Source organism: Puma concolor, chromosome D1 (assembly GCF_028749965.1).
Source record: "Puma concolor isolate L17-30 chromosome D1, mPumCon1.1.hap2, whole genome shotgun sequence".
In the NCBI taxonomy this organism is placed as follows: domain Eukaryota; kingdom Metazoa; phylum Chordata; class Mammalia; order Carnivora; family Felidae; genus Puma; species Puma concolor.
This window is the reverse complement of record NC_141676.1, coordinates 106,003,249-106,027,168: the sequence shown is the minus strand read 5'-3', so window position 1 is coordinate 106,027,168 and position 23,920 is coordinate 106,003,249. Positions and strand designations below refer to the sequence as shown.

At 44.1% G+C, this 23,920-nt stretch overlaps 1 protein-coding gene across 1 annotated transcript in view; it reads left to right on the top strand.

Moving 5' to 3' along the window:
• Positions 1-23,920, top strand: part of PTS (6-pyruvoyltetrahydropterin synthase) — a 681,414-nt gene that overhangs the window by 532,039 nt on the left and 125,455 nt on the right. The window contains exon 13 of the transcript XR_015241350.1: positions 3,147-3,171. The gene's annotated coding sequence lies outside the window, so the exon portion shown is untranslated. The remainder of the gene's footprint in view (positions 1-3,146; positions 3,172-23,920) is intronic.

Here is a 23,920-nt window from a genome sequence, read left to right as displayed (position 1 = left end):
ACTGATCAGCCAAGACCCACAGAAAATTCTTGAGAAGTTTTCATTGGTTGAGAGCCTATGAGAACTCTTTCAGAATATAAAAGATCTATATATTTAACAGCTGAGTATTGGAATGCTACTATATACACTCATACACACACGCACACACACACATCTCTAAGGGAGCATTAAACAAGCAATGCATGTCTGGTAATTATCTGTTTGCATATGTCTTTTGTCTCCAACAGACTGGAAACTTTGAGTTAAAGGGCCAAGCCTTTCTTTCTATGCCCAGCTTTTAAAGTAGAAGCGCTATATCACAGCAGCTTAATAAACATGAGATGAATGATTGAATGCACAAGTGAAGGAATTGTCAAAGGGAACCATAATTCCCCCTCTCCAGCCCCCTAGGCACCTGCTTTCAGTTCTTCCCTGGAGATCCAGCTGCCTGGTCAGTGGAACAGGAGAGCTAAAGACTGCAGGGACCCCAGGGTGGAAAGAGCAGGTGGGACAGAGGAGGAAAGGAATGGGATGCTCATCTTCTCTCACCCAACTCAGAAGGGGGGGGGGGGAATATGGCAGCAGCTTGTTGCTGGCTGTTTCTGACTCTATTTCAAGTAGCTCAGCCTCAGTCTAGGACTCCCCTCAGCCCCTACGTCTCCTTGCCACTGGTTCATACTGAGCCCTGGGCTGGGCTGGGCTCTGAATCCCTGGGGACCGCACAAGGGGCAGGCACCACCATGAGCACTGCAGGTGCGAGAGGCCAGGAGGTACAGCCTCCTCTCAGCTCGTAGTGAATGGACACAGAGGTGTGAACCATGCTCTCCTCCAACCTCAGCTTCTGCCAGCTCTCTGTTCTCCATCTCTCACCAGACTCTCTTGCACTCTTCTATATTTAACTCTCTAAGGCTCATTAACTACAAAATCCTGAACTTTACCACCAGACCAATTCAGAGGAGTTAGTTTTCGGCTATAGTTATTCTTCCTTTTGAGGATTGATTTCCTTTAATACTTGCCCTATTAATCACTTTAACAATGAAATTAAGATGATTATTTTAATAAGGTAATGGGTGATAAAGAGTGGGAGATACACATTTATTACACAGGAGGCCAGAAGGTCTTGATAAAAGTCAGCCTTGTCAATAATATATTAGGTGGGGATGTGCTTCAGGAGGATCAGGCTGAGGACTGCTCTGTCTCCCTGTTTACAGACACCTGTTTCTGTCAGTGTTGCCGCGTTTTTGCTTTCAGGCCCCATAAAGTGGCATGCCAGTCACCGAGAGTGACGGGCTGTTATTTTTCCTCTGCAATTCCGGTGGCAGCTCTAGAGGCCACTGCTCAGGGATGCCAGCTCCAGGCCTTTGCCTCTGGAAAATCGCCTTCCTTCCCCACTGCCTTCATTCTCTTCTCTTCAATCCTTTCTTCCATTTCTCCAGCATCCACCTTCCCTGTCTTCCTGCACCTTTCCCTTCCGCTGTCCTCACCCCCATTTAGCCAGAGAGGACCACAGTATGAGTTTGTCTGTCATTGCATAACTCACCCTGTTTTGTTTTTTGTTTTTTTTTCAACGTTTATTTATTTTTGGGACAGAGAGAGACAGAGCATGAACGGGGGAGGGGCAGAGAGAGAGGGAGACACAGAATCGGAAACAGGCTCCAGGCTCTGAGCCATCAGCCCAGAGCCTGATGCGGGGCTCGAACTCACGGACCGCGAGATCGTGACCTGGTTGAAGTCGGACGCTTAACCGACTGCGCCACCCAGGCGCCCCTCACCCTGTTTTGTTTTTAATCAATGTCAAGATGCTTCTTTAAAGTCTCTGACATCTCCTGCTCATCCTTGCTTATTCTCTTCCTACCGACAAGGGAGATATTGTTCCCACGGAGTCATGGGGTCACTAGGCGCAGGGGGCAAGAGGCATGCTAGGTCATGGCTGGTAGAGCTGGCACAGAACCCAGGGATCCTGGCCTCCATCGCCTCTTGCCTCAGTCGTGAGTGACAGAAGCTACGAGCATCTCTCACTTCCTTGCTTCACCCTGCCCTCCAATAGTCAGCCCTCTCATTGGCTGGGATTCATGCAAAAATTCTTGGGAAGAGGAAAGACCCATTCCTTTGGTTTAAAAAGCAGAAGGTGGATGGTGCACCTGGGTGGCTCAGTCAGTTAAGCGTCTGGCTCTTGATTTCGGCTCAGGTCATGATCTCATGGTTTGTGAGTTTGAACCCCACGTCGAGCTCTGCACTGACAGTGTGGAACCTGCTTGGAATTCTCTCTCCCCCTCTGTCTGCCCCTACCCCACTTGCACATGTACTCTCTCACTCTCTCAAAAACTTCAAAACAAAACAGAAACAGATCCAACCATTCCACTCCTGGGCTTGTCCTCAAAAGAATTGAAAGCAGGGAACCAAACAGATATTTGCACGCCCTTGTTGATGGCTGTGCTGTTCACAACTGCCAAAAGGTGGGAACCACACAAGTGTCCATCAGCATGGATAAACAGAGTGTGGTATATGCATTCAATGGAGCATTATTCAGTCATAAAAAGGAATGACATTGTGATACATGCTATAACATGGGTAAGCCTTGAAGACATTATGCAAAATGAAATAATTCAGACACAAAAAGACCAATGAATTGGCAAATTCATAAAGACAGAATGTAGAGTAGAGAGTACTAGTGCTGGAAAGAGGGGAGAATGGGAATTACAGCATCATGACTGCAGAGTTTCTATTTGGGATGATGAAAAAGTTGTGGAAATGGATGGTTGCAATGGTTGCACAGCATTATGAATGGACTTAATGCCACTGATTTAAATGTACATTTAAAAATTGTTAAAAGTAAAGTTTTAGGTTGTTTATTTTGCTACAATTACAAAGTGGAAGAAAAAGCAGAAAAGGAAAGGAAATTAAAACTTGTTTTAAACAGTAGTTTCTTTTTTATTATGGAGTATACCACAATTCAGGAAAGTATATAAAAGAGATGCTTGCATCTTGATGATTTATCACAAAGCAAACTTTACTGTAACAATTTGCAGGTCAAGATATAGAAGGTCCCCGGCCCCCTAGAATCCCTGAATCCCACCCCCCTCAGTAACTTCTCCCTCTAATCCCCACTTCCAAAAGATAACCAGTATCTTGCCTTTTGTGGTAATCATTCCTTTGTTTTGTTTTAGGGTTTTATGGTCTACACATCCAACTGTAAGTATTATAGTTTATTGTTGCTTATTGTTTTTAACCTTATAGGAACAAAATCTCATGTGGTTTTGTGTTGTAGTGTCTTATACACTCAACATTTATTCGAGATTGAAACATGCATTTGTGTAAATCTGTAGTTTATTTTTGTTGCTCTACAATATTCCATTGTGTGGGTATTATGTTATATATATGTATCTATATATCTATCTAGATATCGATAGATATCAATGTATCGATATCTATCGATATATAGATAGATCGATATCTACATAGATATCTAGATATCGATATATCTAGATATCGATATATCGATATATCGATAGATACAGATATCTATCTGTATATATATCTATATAGATAGATATCTAGATATCGATATATCGATATGTAGATATCAATATATAGATATATCTGTGTTACTGTTAATGGGTATGTGGTTGGTGTCCACATCCGGGATATTGTGCCCTGGAACATGACTGCTCCTAAATGAGAAAGAGCTTGTAACTAGGTGGGGAGTCAGTAGGACATGGGCTTTTTGAATTTAGGAGAGGATGCCAAACTGTCTCCCAAAGTGGTTTTGGCAATTTACATGTCCACCAGTAATGAATGAGAGAATTATTTTTAGGGTGTTTGCTTATGGCCCAGGAACAATGGGGGGAAATAAAGGAAAATACCCATAAAGGGAATCAATGTAAGGTAGATACTGTCAGTATTGGGCTTACCCAGATGCCCAGGGATCCTTTCTACCATTTACACGCATTCCTCCCCCTGCTCCTGTGACTTTCTGCTTTATTTTTGCCATCCCTGACTCTCCCTGAGGCAGGCCTTGTGGCTGCGTACCCATAAGTGTGGACAGCTGGCAGTGCGTGGCAGCTTAGTAGCCCCCACACATTACCTCCTGCCCTTTAGTCTTTGGCTGGGGGTACTTATTCTCAGCTTTCTTATCTCTGGTCCTGACAAACTTTGAGGCATCATTTACACCCAGAGATGCTCTCTAGGACCAGGCTAAAGTCACTGTCCAGGGACTCTGCCTGAATTCACACACTTGGTGGCTTTTCTGTCTTCCTTGTCCTGCTTCCCTCACCTCACTTTCTCCTGAGAGGCTTTCCTTAATAAATCACTTGAAAAATAACCCGTCTCAGGATCTGCTACTGAGGAACCCAGCCTAAGAAATGCACCCAGACTTATGAAAACCCAAGTGTGTTGTCTCTGACAAAATTTCCCTTCAGTGAGTCTCTCTTTCCTCCCGTGTATTACAAAAAAGTTCAGTTACTAATTCCAAAGATTCAAAATTCCATTGTGGTATAAGATTAGGATGGTGGTGTCACCCCAGCCCAAATATGACCACTGAGAGAGAGTAAGTCCAACCAAGATTCCAACTTCTCAGAAAGGCCTCTCAAGCCCCCTCCCCTCCATCCCTGTGTACTCATGGAGGCCCCCAGACCTGGGTGTGTACAGGAGCACTTGCGCGTGGACTGGGGGATGAGAGGTGTTAAGCAGATCAGTATTGTAAGGAAACGATGGAGCACACTCAGGGAAGCTGACGGGAGAAGAGTGAGAGTTTAACATGCTAGTGTGTGTGGCAGATGTGAGCTTTTACGCCATAAAGCCAGTCTGTGATGCTGGCTCCAGCTGTTGTGAGGACAATGAGCACTTTCTGGATCTTTTTCCATGGCCTGAATGCCATTTGCATAGCAACTATGCAAATTCTATGGAGAAAGCTCTTTCACACAGCCAGCATCTCATCCTCACAAAACTTCCAAGGTGGTGTGTCTGTGCCTTTCATCCTCATGAGAAAACTAAAATCGGAAAGGTTAAGAGACTTATCCAAGGTCGCAAAGCCAGTACATGGAAGAATTGAGTCTGAGATTTAAGCCTCATGATTTTAGGTCCCAGAGAAAAAGAGAAGAGGTGGGAAGAGGTACTCAAGAGAGCAAAAGTTAACATTTATTGAGAGTTTACTATATGATGGACCCTGTGCCTGTATGACCCCACTGAGGCCCCATAAGATGGGTGCTGTTATCATATCTGCTTTAGAAACACTGGGCATAGAAAGGCTTAGTCATTTGACTACAGCCACCTGGCTGGCCAGTAGATGAGGAGGGATTCAAACCGAGCTAAATAAGCATGCCCACTGTGAACTAGGACCAGAGAAATTTACAAGACTTGTCTGGCGCCCAGAACACAAGATTTGGGAGAGTCCAGGGTTTGGGGCAAAACCAAACGGATACCATGGAGTAAATTTCACTGGCTTTGCAGACAGCAATTTCAACCCAAAGCCAGAAGTGTTTACGTCAGACTCAGAAAATACCTCTTCCCCTCTCCCGACACACACACAAGTGTGGTGTCCTGGGAAACTGAGAGAAATACCCGTCTTGAGCCAGAAAAACATGTACTAGGGGGTGAGTGAAGAGTGGATGTGGCCTCCACTGGGAGTAGGGGAGGGTATAAAAGTTTTCTTTGTCCATTGGGCCTTCTCTGGTGCCACTCTGATGAGGGGATTGGAGCAGAGGCTCCCTACTTGGCCTTTGGGGTTGGGGGGTGGGACCACAGTTTCTCCTCTGGTGTTTGGCCAGAGTGGAGTAGTTATTTTTTAAAAGTTTTCTGTCTTGCTAGACTCTTCTTTTCCTGGTCCTTTGGACGAGGGAGCAGGTCTTTATTGGGGGTATTTTGCCAGTACTCATTGGCATTTCCAGCTTGCTCATGTCTTCAGACCCAAGCCTAGAATGGATGAGGCAAAGGAAGGCCTAGACAACTGGCTCCTGTGTTGTTCCTCAGGTCCCAAGGGCCCTATGTAGTCTGCCTTCTTCTCTCTGCCTTTCAGAGCCTTCTTAGGTTTGTTTTAAATACAGTGTGCAATTTTTGGTTGTCTTTGATGGACAGAATAGGGAAAAATATGTGTACTCCATCTTCCCAGAAGCAGAAGGCACTACTGTCTTTTAAGGCCACTGGTACTTCTACCCACTTACAGAGCTAACCCATGCATAAGCCCTGCTCTGGCTTTTTCCTCCTCCTTAGTTGGTCTCATGAGATTCCTCCATAGAGCCACAGGCATGAGATGAAGAAGGAGCTCTGGTGTAAGTAGAGGGTGCCATGGGGGTTTGGGCCACTATTTAGGCGTCTTCCTCATGTCCCTGGCCCTGCTTGCCCCCAGTCCTGGATGAACCAGTTCTGTCTTACAGTGGGTTGTTGCTGGGCCTGCCTGACCTGATGATAGACAAGCTCACAAAGGTGAATTCCAGCCACCTCACCCCTGATGTATCTCATGGTTGGGCATTCCATTTCTAAAGACCTCATACCACACGCCAGGAGGTATTTTTTCTAAAGGCATGTGCTGCAGAGGGCAGGGTCTTGCTTCAGAAGCACAGGGGCCTGAATTTTGATTCTCCCACTGAGACTCCCAGGAACCCCATGTGGCATCTTTCCCTATGCTGATGCCTCCTGCAAGTTTGCCTGACTGTGTGGTCTAAATGGTTAGGCTGCTTGCCCTGCAGCCCAGACCTGTGCCAGAGCCCTTTTCCTGCTATAGGCCTCACTTGAAGCTGGCAGCCTTTTGTGTCACCTGGTATATGGGCCAGAGCAGTGCCCCTAGGTTTGGAATATGCTGCTTCCAGAACCCAAGGATGCTCACCAGGTGTTTTGCTTCCATTATTACCACAGAGTTTTAAGATTTGATCATTTGCCTTTTACTTTGAAGGAGTTATCCATGCACTGCGCGCCTAAAATTTTATGGATTTGGCAGGTCTTCCCAGGGTTTATTGCTCACTCTCCAGGGTCTGTGTGCTGTGCCAAGACCTCCAGGGATTCTTTGGGAAGGGTATGACCTTAGCCAAAGCAGTTCTGTGCTGCTGAGCAGACCCTAAAGTTGCTGACAGCACGGGGGTGATTGCTGGCCATGCCTGCCATACATGGGCCCTAGGTTTGCCTTACGGGGGATTGCAGGTGGCCGAGTGTTGTGTCTATCAACCATGTGTGACTGACTGGTCCTCAGGACAATAATCTCTCACTATGGCATGTTTCCATTTAACTGGTGAGAAAATGGAGGCTTTCGAAGTTAATAAGCAGTAGAGTCAGGCACTGTAGAAACCGCCCAGGACAATCTGTCTCCCATACGTGTTGGCTAAATCGTGGCTCATTATTATTATCATTTGCTAAATAATTAGATGGCATGATACTCAAATGGGACTGGCTATTCCAGCAGGAAGTCCTGGCTTTGCTCTTAGACAAGGCACTGTAGAATAAAACTGGATCATGGGTAATGGGGAGGTGCTAGCCTGGGGCTGGGAGGCTTGCTGGTACCAGTTGCAGAGCGCTGAGTTCCGCTGGATCAGGGGTCCCATCCCCCAAAGCGAAAGCATGGCCTGTGTCCTTCACTCAGTTCGTGATGTTCATTATCTTTCGAAGGATGAGTTAAGGATCTCTTAGCTCTGGCAGGTGGCAGCCCCAACTTTTAACCCCGGGACCTACAGGGGCTCCTCGCCTGGCCTGGTGCTCTGCCAGGGCCCTTTCTGAAAGTGAGCCTTCTCTGGATGAGGGAAGGTCCCAGTGCACACTCACTCTGCCTTTACGAGTGCCAGGCAGGGATCCAGCACCCAGCAAACCTCCAGACAGGGTGTGTTTGTCTCCAGTGGTGGGAGCCCAGCCATCTCTCCGCTCCTCCCACACACCCACTCCTACTTCCCCTGGCCCTGTGCCCATTCTTGCCCACTCCTCCTCTGTCTCGCACCCAGCGGCAATTCAGAGGCACAGGCTTTTTTTTCTTTTTTCTTTTTTTTTCTTCATGAAGGAAACAGCCCCCTCCGTCTGCCGCCTCCCGGGTCGATAAGAGAGGGGACGCTCAGCCAGGCCTGGAGTCAGCCAAGGAGATGAGATGTGTCTCTCTGTAACAGCCGTCATGATGTAACTAGGCTAAGCCTACCCGGACCTCCTCCCCATCAGGAGGGGCGATAGGCGGACGGCTCGTCTAGCAAGGACCGCCTTGCTGTCTGGGCCCTGACCTGGCATCCAAGCTGATTTCATTAGCAACAACAACTGCTTATATTTATTGAGAGCTTACTGTTGGTCAGGTATTAAGCAAAGCAGTTTATCAGCGCTGCTTCACATAATCTTCATAACAGTTCAGTGATGTATATACTACCATGGTGTCCATTTTATAGATATAGTCAAATTAATAATGTCAGAGACTTAGTGCACGATTCTAAACTATCGCTATATCCCCACAACAACCCTATGAGGTTGATACTATAGTAATTTCCAATTCGTGGATGAGGGGACTTGGGCATAAAGTTAGTAACTTGCCCAAGGCCACATGGCAAGTATTTGGTCTGGAGTTCACCCTCTTTACCACCATGCCGTATTGCTCCTCACTTGTACCCAGTAGCTGAAATTCCTGGTAACTTGTCCAAGTCCGCACCCACCCACTGTCCAAGGGTCAGTGTTTGAACCCTGCTTAGTCTGACTCCACAGCCATTGCTATTACCAGCACACACATTACTACCTCTCCTTTGGATGAGAAATGCGAACTCACAGCCTAGAAATCAAGCCAAGCAGGCCTGAGAAGAAACATGTTACTGTTGGGTCTATCCCAGCACCTGCTGCCCTCCTCACCTCAGGCCCAGTGTGGAGAATAGAACCAAGCAGCCACACAAGCCAACCCAAGTTCACAAGTGCAGCGTTGAAAGGAAATGCCAGTACAAGCAGAGGACATTGGAATTAGCATCTAAAATCCCTCCCACGGCCGAGAAACCAACAGTCTGGAATCTTGTGGGAAGGAAGACTGAATTCTCATCCAGGCTCTAATAGGATTGGATAGTACACCTCTGCTGTTTGCCTCAGCCCTGCTTTATTGGTGCTGTTATCTGCACTCTCAGCAGACAGCACGCCTTTGAAGGCATGTCTGGTTCTGTTCACAGGCACCAAGATAAAGACAGTCTCCCTGCCCTCAGTGGCTGGATGTCACTGTCAGGAACTCTCGAATATAACTCCGGTTACTAAAATAAATGATTAGGGAGCTTTCTCTCTCCTACTCTGAGCGCTCCATTAAGCAAATGAAATAGAAGCATTCAGATACACTCCCTTTTTCTTTTCCCTCCTGTGATTAACTGCATAATAAAAATGATATTACGTGAGCATAAATCTCAAAGAAGCCCATCTAAGTGACAAGCCATGCCAAGGACAACAGCAGACAAAGGTCATATATTTTAGGTGACCTCAGTGTCCTGTCCAATCTGTCCCCTCTTCCTGTTCAGAGCTCCTGTGGGTCTTCTGAGCCACCTCTTCCCCATCCTACTCTATATTCTCAATCTCCATTCGAGGCATTGATGGCTCGTGTCTCAGGAAGAGCCACCTTACCTTCAGACACTGATCTCTTACTGGTTCCCAAGCCAGGCACTGGTTGTCACCCTGCAGGACATTTTAACAAGGCTCTGCCTGAGGCAGCCTTTGTTTAGAAATTACCTTGCGCTCTGATGGTGGAGGAAACATGGCTCAATTTGCCAGGATACCTGGGTATCAGATGTTTTCTTGTCTGCTTCGGGTCTTCTGACTCCTCCATCCTCTGACTACTGCCAAGCCCTCAGCTCTTGTTAGGGATTCTCATCACTTGGTTCTAGCCCCTGGCCTTGGCACATTCTTTCATTCTGGTCTTGCCATCCTGGGTCCTGGCTTCCTGCTTGCTTGGGTCAGTCTCTTATGTCTGACTCTTTAGATCCTAACCCTACCTGGCATGAGGAAAGTGTGTTGAGAGGCACTGTGAGCTCCCAGCTCCCAGAATCCTTGGAGCAAAATGCTTCCAATAATAACTCCCTCTTTCTGTAAACATAAACCTCAGGCCCACTGCAGAGAATCCTCCCTACACTTTCTTCTTAGTTACTGAAGAAGAAGGTGCACGCAGAAACACTTAAACACTTCAACTTACCCACACAGACTTACATACATGATCATATATACACACATTCATGCACACCCAGAATTACATATATGGATTCACACATGAAAACACTTATGTAAACATAACTACATACGTAAATCCGCAAAGATTGATGCAAAATGCACATACACACGCACTTTCATACATACATACACATTAGTAATCAAAACCAAATGAGGATTTGCATCCTATCTTATTTATATGTGTAATTTCTGTGTCTAGCACAGAACCAGGAATAAAGTAAGTGTTCAATGAATCTGTTTTTAGCAAATGAAAAAGAGACACATAACTGACCTCCTGTGTAATCACGTGAGTAGCTAGAGAAACTCACCCAGTTCTCCAGAGCCTGAGGCAGAATCCCTGGGACCAGGAAATCAAGCTGCTGCCCCACAGAGAACACGAAACTCCAGGTGGGATGGCAGGAAAGTGTCCTGACTGGCTTTTTCCCTGACCCTGTTGAGGTCCTGGTCTGGGTGGAGCCCAGTGTTCCTCCACACCTTGGCTGGCAGAGGAGTGTCTGCCCATGAAGGCCCCACCACTGCTGGCATCCCTGCTCCTTCACCCTCTGCAGCACCCATCCCCAAATGCTCATACTGCAGGGAGTTCTGTTCTGATATTTGCCCAGAGCATTTCCTGTTTTTCTTTATTTCTCCAACTCTGTGACAGATTTCTCTGGAGCCATGTCATGCTCACCAGGCTACCCTCCCCCTCTCTGCAATATGTCGCCTGCACGGAGCTGGGGGGGCTTCCTCCCCACCAAGACATGCTGCCTCCCAGCCTCGCTAGTCACCAGGCTGTGAGTCACCAGAGAGAGAAGGAACCTCCACTGCCTCCTCCCTCTCCTCACACTTGAGCACACGCCTCCTCACGCTCCCAGCATCGTGCCCTCCGCTCACTCTGGAGGTACACGGCCAACTGATGTCGGTCATGTGTCAGCTTAGGCCGGGTGGCTCATGCCACCTCGTTTAACCTCACAGAAGACCTCTGTGACAAGAATTTTAGTCCCCATTTTACAGATGCCAAAACCAGGCTTTGGAAAGCCCAAGTTCATGTGGCTAATAAGAGTCAACGTTCTAACATACATCTGTCTGGCTCCTTGCATTCTGTCAGGCTGAACCATGGTTTCTCCTAGGGAGTGGTGTTTGGATCTGCCTAAATTATTAGCCATGAAACACAGGCACTAATTCAGCATGAGGCCAAGTTGAGCCTCAGTTTCTTCATTAGGGAGGCTGGGCTCTTAGGTTCCTGACTGCCCTCCCAGGCCTGTTATAAGCAGGGCCGGCTTATTCATTTGTGTGGTTTGTAGCCTGCACAAAGGGGCCCAGGCAGTGGGTGAGGAACTGCAGTCCAGACTGCTCTGGTCAGACTCTGCGTTGGCCCCGAGGGGGTGTCTCATTCTAAGGCAGACAGAAGGTCAGTAGAGGCTGGGATGTTCCAGTTTTTAGAAACAAGGAGAGTTAAGATGCCTTGAAAAGCTTGCAGGGAGAAAAGTCGGACTGCATGCAGTCAAAGCTGCCTGAGGCTCCAAGCAGCCAGCAGAGGCCCCAGTGTTTCTAGTTGGGCTCCTGCTCCTAGCCAGGTGCACCTTATCTGAATGCAAGAAACTGCAGGAAAAACAGGAGTCATCAGGGGCTGGCTCATTGCTGTGTTGCATATTGAATGAAGGACTTAGGGATGGGGACAAGGAAGGAAGGTGTTGGCTAACATGTTATTTGGAAGACTGCATTTCAATAATTGTTTTTTTTTAATGTTTATTTATTTATTTTGAGAGAGAGAGAGAGAAGGAGGGAGGAAGGGATGGGAAGGGGCAGAGAGAGAGAGGAAGAGAAATAATCCTATGCAGGCTCCACACTCAGCACAAAGCCCCAACACAGGGCTTGATCTCATGACCATGAGATTATGACCTGAGCTGAAATCAAGAGTCAGACACTTAACTGACTGAGCTACCCAGGTGCCCCTCAATAATTGTTTTAATAAGCCATTTATTATTAAGAATCTGACCTGCCAGCTAGGGGGGTCAGAAGTGTGATGTTCAGCCATAAATACCTTTCTGGGCCAACCCAGGGAGCAGAACTGTGGTGGAGGTGACAGATAGGCAGCAGTCTGAAGTGAACTCGGTTTTCTGGGTACAGTGGACTCACCTGCATCTTTCTTCAGTTTCCTCATCATATCCATCACCACTCACTCCCTATGGTCCATCCATGTTGGCTTTTCAGGTCCTCTGTCTCCCCTTCCACCTACTCTGGCTGACTCTTACTTAGCCTTTATTATCTTTAACCCCTAAATTAACGCAAGCACCCCACCCCATTATACATGTGCAGGAAACCTGTACTTTTTCACTGCATGACCAGGGTCAAAAATGTCTTGGCAGCTGACAGCACTATGCCTCTTAGGTGGCAAGTCCTCTGCTTAGGGAAACACTTAATGATGAGCTTCAGGCAAAAGGTGAGGACCTCTGGGCATTGACAGGAGCCTATGCAACAGAAAGGAGCAAAACTGTTCGGTGAGAGATGAGAAAAAATTGTATTTCTCTAAGAGTAGAAGAGAATATGGGGAGGAGTCAGCCAGATGCTATGAGGCTGGGGCTGACTTTGAGTAGGATATGGGGTAGGGTGGTAAGTGACAGTCGCCAGGGCTGGAGGACATGTTAAAAAAGGGGATGCTTGATATAGGATATGAACCTGTTTGGAATGCTATGATTTAAACCCCTAGTCTGATACCTCCTTCCCGTAAAAGTCTGTAGGTAAGTCTAAAAACCCACAAGTTACTTTGTATAATTTTCTTTTTTTGTTCAGTTTTATTGGGATATAAGAGACAAACTGGTAAGATCTTTAAAGTGTACAACATAACGATTTGATATACATAAACCTTATGAAAAGATTTCCCCCATTGAGTTAATTAACACATCCATTATCTCACATATTTACCTTTTGGGGGGCAAGGGTAAGAATGTTTAAATTCCACTTTCTTATAAAATTTCAGTTATGCAATACAGTGTTACCATCTGTAGCCACTATGTTATACACCAGATCCTCAGAATTTATTCATCTTTAAAAAAATTTTTTTTTCAACGTTTATTTATTTTTGAGAGAGTGAGTGCAAGTGGGGAAGGGGCAGAGAGAGATGGAGACACAGAATCCAAGGCAGGCTCCAGGCTCCGAGCTGTCAGCACAGAGCCTGACGTGGAGTTCAAAATCACAAACCATGAGATCATGACCTGAGCCGAAGTTGGATGCCTAACGGACTGACCCACCCAGGCGCCCCAGAACTTACTCATCTTAGAACTGAAAGTTTGTATCCTTTTATCAACCATTCCCTGTTTCTTCTACTTCCCAATCCTCAAAACCATTCTCCTACTCTGTTTTTATGAGTTCAACTTTTTTTTTTTTTTTTTTTTTTAGATTCCACATATAGTAATACCATACACTATTTGTCTTTCCCTGTCTCGTTTATTTCATTATCGTGATATCCTCCAGGTTCATGCATATTGTCACAAAGCACTGGATTATCTTCCTTTTAAAGGCTGAATAATATTCCATTGCATACGTTTACCACATCCTCATTACCCACTCATCTACCAACTGACCCAGGTTGTTTCTGATCTTGGCTTTCGTGAATAATGCTGCAGTGAATATGGGAGTAAAGATAGCTCTTTGAGATCTTGTTTTCATTTCCTTTGTCTGTATACCCAGAAGTGGGATTGCTGGATAATATGTGATAGTATTATTTTTAATTTTTTGAGGATCCTCCATACTGTTTTCTGTAGTGGCTGCACCCGGGTTCTCTTTTCTCCGTATTCTTGATAACGTTTGTTATCTCTTATGTTTTTGATTGTAATAGCCATCTTAACAGGTATGAGGTGATATCTCATGGTGGTTTTGATTTGCATTTCCCTGACAATTAGTAATTTCTAGCACCGTTTCTTGTCCTTTTTGGGCATTTATGTCTTCTTTAGAAAAATATCTTTTCAGATCTTTTTCCCCATTTTAAAATCGGGTTGTGTTTTTACTACTGGCTTGCATGAGTTCTTTATATCTTTTGGATATTAACTCCTCATCATATATACGATATTTTCTTCCATTCCACAGGTTGCCTTTAATTTTGTCAATGGTTTCCTTTGCTGAGTAGAAGCTTTTTAGTTTGATGTAGTCCCACTTGTTTATTTTTGCTTCCATTTCCTTTCCTTTGGTGTCAAATGTACAGAAATGTTGTTCAGACTGATGTTGAAAAGCTTGTCCCCTATGTTTTCTCTGAGCAGTTTTATGGTTTCAGGTCTTTATGTTCAAGTCTTTAATCCATTTTGAGTTGATTTTTTTTTTATTAGTTTCAAGCTTTTATTTAAATTCCAGTTGGTTAACACCGTGTAATACTAGTTTCAGATGTAGAATTTGGTAATTCACCACTAATGTACTATACCCAGTGCTCATCACAACACATTGTTAGTTGATTTTTGTGGATGATAAGATAGGGAGGTGGTTTCCTTCTTTTTCAGAAACTGTTTTCCCAATGTCATTTATTGAAAGATGATCCTTTCCCCGTTATTTTTGGCTCATTTGTCAAAAATTAATTGACCATAGACAAATAGGTTAATTTCTAGGCTCTCTATTCTTTCTCACTGATCTATGTATTTGTTTTTTATTCCAACAGTATACTGTTTTGGTACTTAAAGCTTTGTATTATAATTGTAAATCAGGAAATATGGTGCCTCCAACTTTGTTCTTTCTCAGAATTGCTTTCACTATTCAGAATCTTTGCAGTCTCATACAAATTGTAGGATTTTTTTTTCTATTTCTGTGAAAAGTGCCTTTGGAATCTTTATAGGGATTACACTGAATCTGTAGATTGCTTTGGAGGTAGTATGGACATTTTAACAATATTAACTCTTTCAGTTCATGAGCATGGAATGTATCTGTCACTTCATTTGTGCCTTCTTCAATTTCTTTCACCAGTGCCTAATAGTTTCATTTTACGGGCCTTTCACCTCCTTGGTAAATTCATTCCTCAGTATTTTATTTCTTTTGATGCAATTGTAAATGGATTATTTTTAAAATTTCTCCTTCTGATCATTCAACATTACTATATAGAAATGCAACAGATTTTTGTGTTTTGATTTTGTATCCTACAACTTTACTGGATTCATTTATTCTAGCAGCGTTTTTTTTTTTTTTTTTCCTCTGGGGGAGTCTTTAGGGTTTTCTATATATACTATCATGTTATCTACAAATAGCGAAAGTTTTACTTCTTCCTTACCAATGTGGATGTCTTTCTTTCTTTTTCTTACTGTTCTGGCTAGCACTTCCAATAATATGTTGAATAAAAGTGGGAGAGTAGGCATACTTGTTTTGTTCCTGATCCTAATGGAAAAGCCTTAAGATTTTTGCTGATGAGTATGATGTTAGCCCTGGGCTTGTCATTTATGACCATTGTTATGTTGAAGTACATTTCCTCTATGCCCAGTTGCTTACAGTGTCTATCACAAAAGGGTGTTCAATTTTGTCAAATGCTTTTTCCATATCTATTGAAACGACCATATGATTTTTATCCTTCATCTTGTTAATGTGGTGTATCACATTGATTGATTTGTGAATGTTGGACCATCCTTGCATCCCTGGAATAAATCCGTCTTGATCATGGTGTCCAATTCTTTCAATGTATTGTTGAATTTGTTTTGCTAATATTTTGTTGAGAATTTTTACATCTATGTTCATTAGGGATTTTAGCCTGTAATTTTCATAAAGAAAATTGTAATGTCCCTTATCTGGCTTTGGTATAAGAGTAATGCTGGTCTCATAAAATGATTTGCAAAATACTCTTTTCTTCAGTTTGACAAGGATCGACATTAGTTCCTCTTTAAATGTTGGGTTGAGGGGCGCCTGGGTGGCGCAGTCAGTTAAGCGTCCGACTTCAGCCAGGTCACGATCTCGCGGTCGGTGAGTTCGAGCCCCGCGTCGGGCTCTGGGCTGATGGCTCAGAGCCTGGAGCCTGTTTCAGATTCTGTGTCTCCCTCTCTCTCTGCCCCTCCCCCGTTCATGCTCTGTCTCTCTCTGTCCCAAAAATAAATAAACGTTGAAAAAAAAAAATTAAAAAAAAAAATAAATGTTGGGTTGAATTCACTGGTAAAGCCATCTCTCTGGTCCTGGCCTTTTTTGTTTGGAGGTTTTTTGATTGATTCAATCTCTTTACTAGTAATTGATCTGTTGAGAGTTTTTATTTCTTTATGATTTAGTTTCAGTATGTTCATCCTTCTAGGAATTTGTCCTTTTCTTTTAGCTTGTCCAATTTGTGGTTCCAATAGTCTATTAATGATCCTTTGTATTTGTGTAATATCAGTTCGGATCCCTCCTCTTTCCTTCCTAATATTATTTAAGTCTTCTCTCATTTTTTCTTGGTAAGTCCAGCTGAAGTTTTGTCTATTTTGTTTATTTTTTTTGAAAAACCAGCTCTTAGTTTCATTGATCTTTTCTTTTGTCTTTTAGTCTCTATTTGATTAATTTCTGCTCCAATATTTGTTATTTCCTTCCTTCTGTTAACTTTGGGCTTAATTTGTTCTTTTTTCCAGGCCCTTGAGGTATAAAGCTAGGTGGTTTATTTGAGATCTTCCTTTTTTCTTTATGTAGATATTTATGACTATAAGCCTCTCTCTTAGAATTGTTTTTGCCATATCCCACATGTCTTGATATGTTGTGTTTCCATTTTCATTTGCTTCAAGATTTTTTTAAATTCATCTTTTGATTTCTTCTTTGACATTGGTTGTTTAGGAGGATGTGGTTTGATCTCCTCATATTTGTGAGTTTTACATTTTTCTTCTTGTAATTGATTTCAAGTTTCATACCATTGTGGTCAGAAATGATGATATGATTTCAGTCTTCTTAAATTTATTAAGACTTGTTTTATGGTGTAGCATATGATGTGTCCTGGAGAATGCTCCATGTGTGCTTGAGAAGAATTGATATTCTGCTGCTGTTGGATGGAATGTTTTGTATTTATCTGTTAGATCCATCTAGTCTAACATGTAGTTTAAGTTCAATGTTTCCCTATTGATTTTCTGTCTGGATGATCTATCCATTGTTGAAAGTGGGGTACTGAAGTCTCCTACTGTTATCGTATTGCTATCTATTTCTCTCTTTAGATCTGTTAATATTTACTTTCTGTACTTAGGTATTTCTATGTTGGAAACATAAATATTTATAAACGTTACATCCTTTTGATGAATTGACCTCTCTCATTGTATAATGACCTTCTCTGTCTCTTGTTACAGTCCTTGGTTAGTCTATTTTGTTGATATGAGTATAGCTATCCCTGCTTTCTTTTGGTTTCTATTTGCATGGGATATCTTTCTCCATCCCTTCACTTTCAATCTATGTGTGCCCTTAAAGCTGAAGTGAGTCTCTTGTAGGCAGAATAGAATTGGATCTTTTAAAAAAAAAAAAAAAATCTATTCAGACACTCTGTATCTTTTGATTGGAGAATTTAGTCCATTTACATTTAAAGTAATCATTAAGGAGCACCTGGGTGCCTCAGTCAGTTAAGCTTCCTACTCTGTTTCAGCTTAGGTCATGATCTCATGGTTCCTGAGTTTGAGCTCCACATTGGGTTCTGTGCTGACAGTGTGGACCTGCTTGGGATTCTCTCTCCTGCTCTCTGCTCCTCCCCTCCTCTCAAAATAAATAAATAAACTTTAAAAAAAAGTAATTATTGATAGGAATGGACTTACTATTGCCTTTTTATTCATTGTTTTCTGGTAGGTTTTTTTTATAATTCCTTCATTCCTCTCTTCGTCTCTTGCCCTCTTTGTGTTTTTATGGTTTTCTGTAGTGGTATGCCTTGGTTCCTTTCTCTTTATCTTTTGTGTACAGGCTCTTATTCTATAGTGTAGTATGTACTCTGTGTTCTTGCTTTGTAATTACCATGAAGTTTACATAAGACGTTTTATATTTATAACAGTCTCTTTTAGGCCAACAGCTTAACTTTGTGCACATTCGAATGTGTACACTTCCTCTATGCACATCTTACGCTTTTCATATCATAATTTGCACCTTTGTACAGTAGATATCTATTAACAAATTATTGTAGTAAAAGAAGGGTTTTCTTAAAAATTGAGAATGAGGCTGAGTTTCATATCTGAATAATACAGTATGGAACAACAACAACAGCATACTTAAAAGAATTAGGTGATCCATGAACTAAGGAGGCAGGACTTTGGCTCCAAAGGTTACCATAAGAACCTAAGACACTCACGACCCAGGATCCTGGAGAGAGCAGAGAAAGGTATGGGGATGTGAACTGATTTTATCTAGACTGTGGGTGTTCCCAGCTGACATGGGACTTACAATCACATTAATGATGATTGTAATTAAACATTTGTGTTATCACAAACTAAGTATTTGCTTCTCCCCATTGGAATCGAAAGAATAGAAATTATGTGTGTCCTGTTTTCATTGGTAGGTCCTTAGCATGTTAACATATGCTTGGCATCGCTTGTGATCAGTTACTATTTATTAGATGGATGGATGGATGCATATCACATGAAGAGGTGATGACACTTGGTGAGGCAGTAGAGAAGATGTTGTGGAACTGGTTAAGAACAATTTGGGAGAATAAGGGAGATAAAATGGAAGATTCCATCTAGCCCAAGGCTTCCTGATACATGGGGCAGTGGGATTCCAGCAGATACTCTAGTCTTGACACAGAAAGGAGGGTGGGGCTGGGGCACCAAGGGCAAGAAGGTACCATCTTCTTTCATCAGCTTCAGGGGAGGGAGCAGGTTTTCCTATGTTACAAGTAGGTAAGTAGACCCTTAATAATGAAATTCATGGGCATTTGAAACCTTCTTCTAAAATTCAGGGTTCTTTTAACTAATTAATACTAGCTATGTTTTTTCAAATTCTAATTTTGTGGCAAGCACAGTGTTAAGCATTTTACATGGACTAGTTCACTTGTTCCTCACAGCAAAGGTCCTGAAGGCAGATGATATTGCTGCTACTCAACAAACAAGAAAGCTGGGGCTCAGGGTGGTTAACTTGACCAAAACTGTCAGGTGCCAAGAACTATATACAGGTCAGTCTGGCTTTCAAGTCCATGTTTTTCATCACTTAAGGATTCCTAGGCCTCTACCAACATCCTTTCCTTTATCACCTATTCACCAGACAGCACATGCCACCCTTTGCTAGTGTGCAGGGCAAGGGTGATAAGCCACTGGTGTAGATGCAAAGTCTGGGCAGAACTCTGAGCATGTCTCCTGCCTCAGGTAGGCTCAGACCCTTGCAGGATACTTGAAGCTGGGAGAAAGGCCCTGTGCATTATGGGTCCTGGAACTGTGAAGCTGATTCTCCTGAAAGATAGCTCTCTGAGCATAGACTGCAGCCCCACTCTTCCTAGTCCTCCTCTAAACTGGAAAAAGGGCAGGAAGTTGGGGGTCAATTCCCCATATCAGCAATTTCTGGAAAGCTTCTAAGTTTAAATTGCTGACAGATAAGCTAACCATGTCTCCCAGGCTTTCTGCATGACCATGCTTCCATGACACCCGTTAACTGCTCCTCTCGCTTTGATCAAAGCCCTCTGGGGCACAGGAGAGGAAGGGGAGGAGAAGGGTCTGGATTCCAGGGCTGAGACTCTTTGGAAAGTGGCCAGCTCTGCCTGCTGAGTGAGGGGAAGGCAGCATGCATGCCTGACCTCAGAGCCCTGTGAGGGGAGTGGGAGGCAGGCGGCTGGAGCCAACCGCTGACCCTAGATGTCCCTCTAGCTCCAGTGTCCAGCCCTGGCCCTGCTCTGCAGTTTCTGCTCAGAAGGGTGGATCTTACCAGCAGGGTCTATGGGTGTGGGCCAGTGAACTACAGTTCCGAGGCAGTTTGTACACTGACTGGTTTTTTCAGCCCAACAGCACTTCAGATGGATTCTTGCTGGAAGCCTACTGGTAGGTATTTGGAAGGTTTGCCCAGGCACCTGCGGCCCAGGAGCCTTCCAATGCCAGCCAAGGGAGAGGAATGGTTTGGAGGTGGCTCCCTTAGGAGATGAAAAGGCTTCTGCAGCTGTCAGGCTGTACAAAGTTAGAAAAAGGCGAGGCATTGGGCCATTTAGAGAAAACAGTTGGGAGGTAAGAGAAGAGAACGTGGCTTTTATGAGTCTTGAGTCAGCAGGTAAAAGACCAGTCCAGAAAAGACCAGTCATTTCCTTTTGTCCCTGATGGAGTGTGGGGATGTCATCCTCCTAAGGCTTCAGGGAAGAGTCACACCACCCTCTGTCAGCACGTGGCTTTATTGAAAGCCAGCTGGCCATGGGTCTGGGGTCAAAGACACTGTTTCAGCCCCCCAGTACCTCAGCAGCCCAGTGTGTCAGTGTTAGGGCATGCAACAACCTCAGGAAATCCAGAGCTGGTGTAAGTGAGCATCCTCTGGAATGTGGGGTAAGTGTTCAATCTCTGTGCCCCTAGAACACATCCAGCAAAAGAGAGGTTCAGCTGGGTTCATTCATTACTGTCCAGTGTCCCATATAATCCAGCAATCCCACTGTGGGTATATATCCAAAGGAAATGAAATCAGGATCTTAGGGAGATATCTATACTCCCAGCCCTACTGCAGCATTATTTGGCAATAGCCAAGATATGGAAGCAATCTAAATGTCCACCATTGATAGATGAATGGATAAAGACATTGTGAAATAGATGATAGATAGATAGACAATGGAATATAAAATGGAATATTATTTATTCCCTTAACAGTTAATGTTATTTTAACATTTAATATTATTATTCCTTTAAAAAGAAGAAAATGTTGCCATTTGCATCACTGTAGATGAGCCTAGAGGACATTATGCTAAGTGAAATACAAATGCTACATGATCTTATTTATGTAATCTTACTTATGATATGTGGAACTTAAAAAAGTCAAATTCATAGAAGCAGAGAGTAGAGTAGTAGTTACCAGGGTGAGGGGGAAATGAGGACACATTGATGAAAAAGTAGTTTCAGTCATATAGGATGAAATGCTTTCTGGACATCTAAGGTGTAGCAAAGTGACTATAGTTAGCAGTCCTGCGTCGCATCCTTGGAGTTTGTCAAGAGAATAAATCTGAAGTATTCCTACCACACACACACATACAAAAGGGTAACTCTGAGGTGCTGGATATGTTAATTAGCTTGATTGTGGGAGTCATTACACCCATACATGTTTATCAAAACATCACATTGTACCCCTTAAGTATATACAATTTTTATTTTTACAAAACTTAAAAATAAATGAAAAGACAACAATGAAAACAAAGCAAAAACAAAACCAATGTCCTGCCCTCCCTCGAGACCAGTCCTCTTCCCGCTCAGCCACAAGTCCCTGGTCTGATCAGCTGTGGCCAGTCTTCTTGTGCGCGTGTTGGCACAAATCCTGGAAACATTATGCAGAGGGACTCTCTGGGCCACCCCTCAGAAGCAGACACTTCCCAGATGGTCCACTCTAAACTGAAGACTAAAAATCCAAGTCCTCTCTGAGGGGTGCTGCTTTCACCCCCCAGACTCTCGGCTGGAAGAGCAAAGCCATCGCCATCTTCATGACATCTCGTTACATCCTGCAGGGTCCTGCCACAGAAAGTCCAAACATGACTTTTTGTGTTATTTTTTTTTCTTACTTCCATCCATATTCCTAGGGCAAGTGCCCCAGGAACTCAGTCCAACCTTGGTCTCACCCACACAAACCTTATTATGATTCAAAACAACGTATTTGTAGCAAACCTTCCTGATCCAACTAAAGGCATTTTCAAAGAGAACATATAGCCCAGTGAGGCGCTAAGCTGCCTCTTAATTGCTCCAAAGGAATGTTTTCAAGCTCCAGACCCATCAACACCTTCTGTAATCTTTGCTTTCAGCCCACGCTTGTGATACAACCAGAAAGTTCGCAGTTCCTTTTGGGAGCTCTACACCACACTGTACGTGCGTTTGTTCATTTCTTGCACCAAATTAATGACACCTTCCTGAAGCGGAGACATGACTCAACTCCAGGAAAGCAGCCAGAGGTTTTCAGAGCCACAAGAACTCTATTTCTCTCGTGTTCTTCTCCAGCTGTGAGCTGGGTCAGAGATAAAGGCACTAAAGCTCTTTTTGTTTTCTTTTTAAGAGATAGGAGGTGGGGGGAGGAGGAGGGGAAACATTGCCCCCAAAGTACCTTCACAGTTGTCAAGTGCAAAGAAAGCCAGGGTGTCTCACCCCATCCACACCACCACATGCCCCCAAAGACTCGATTGCTCTGGCCACATGGTTTTTGGAGAAACGTGGGCTGGCAGAAGAGAGAAATATCTGGGAATGCTGACTTCAGAGGCAGAGACCAGTTCTGTCCCAAGCTGGGTGGTCCAGGCAAATGTTCTGTGTCCTTTGAGCCCCAGTCCCTGATCTGTGAAGCGGGGCCACCACATTCACTGTGCAAGGCTGCTCTAAGATTAGTTTCTTATTGACAGCCCCGCAGCCCATCCCTACACTGTTTGGGGTAAGGGTACAGCAGCTTTATTGCAGCCCTCTCCTCTCAGTTTTATGTAATACCTGGTTAAATTAAGCAATGTATTTGTTTTTATTTTTTAAAAAAATTTTTTTTTCAACGTTTATTTATTTTTGGGACAGAGAGAGAGACAGAGCATGAACGGGGGAGGGGCAGAGAGAGAGGGAGACACAGAATCGGAAACAGGCTCCAGGCTCTGAGCCATCAGCCCAGAGCCCGACGCGGGGCTCAAACTCACAGACCGCGAGATCGTGACCTGGCTGAAGTCGGACGCTTAACCGACTGCGCCACCCAGGCGCCCCTGTATTTGTTTTTAAATGAGAAAGTCTGAGAAGCATGGGAAAGGAGGTGGGGGGAAGAGCTGGGAAGAGCAGGACTTGGTTAGAGGTGGAGTTTGTAAGCTCCTGGGCTGCTTGTTGGTTCATTTCATTGGTTCATTTGTTTGGTACCAGAGTGCCCGAGCCCTTTCTTTCCCCAGCATTGGGCTACTTGGCTGTGGGTGGGAAGGAAAGAGGCCTAACAGAGGGTGCGGACAGGTAAGATCCAAGAACGGCCCAGGAGGAGGAAGGTTATGTGCATCACTGTGGAAGCCTGGACTTTTCTGCCTTGATCTGGAGAGGGTGGGTGGTCCTTGACTGAATCCAGAAGCCCTGCTAAAGGAGAAAGAGGGAAGGCCCAGCCTTCTGCATCCTAGACAACCACTTCTCCTGTCCCCAAAGGCCAAATGAAGTGATGAAAACCGTAACATTACAGGACATGTGAATTCTAAGGTTCAGAGCTGACCTGGGAGATAGTGAACTTAAGGCATGGTGGGTTCAGAAGAGGGACAGTACTCATGTCTAAAGTACATTTTGTTCTCAGCTGATGGTTTCAAAAGAAGGGACATGCAGCAGTGTGTTAGGGGCTGCCTGCCACACCTTGTCGTGGATTGTGAGCCTAATATTTCCTGCAACAAATGCATCATGTTCTCTAAAGTTGGCTCATCCCAGGAGATACTAAGTCAGAAGAGATCTGGGTTCACAGGACATGGGCTTTTCCCTTGTCCTCTGAGGCTTTATCTTTCCTCCCCTGCTCCAGGCAGGGTCCTTCCTGTCTCCTCTGGGTGAAGGTTTGTACAAGGTACCAGGTATTTCACTGGGAAAGTTCTAGGACCATTTATGAGCTACATGCTGAAAGACTGCCCTATGGCCTGCCAAGTAGATTTAGTTTAAAAATAACTCCTTACAGCTCCGGTTGACAGTAATTTGTGGAATTAAGATGGTGTCAGAGACAATTTTATGAAAGCGAGTGTTGTCCCTGGTGATTGTGTTTCCTGAAAGATGAGTGGATAACTCACCACAGGACATTC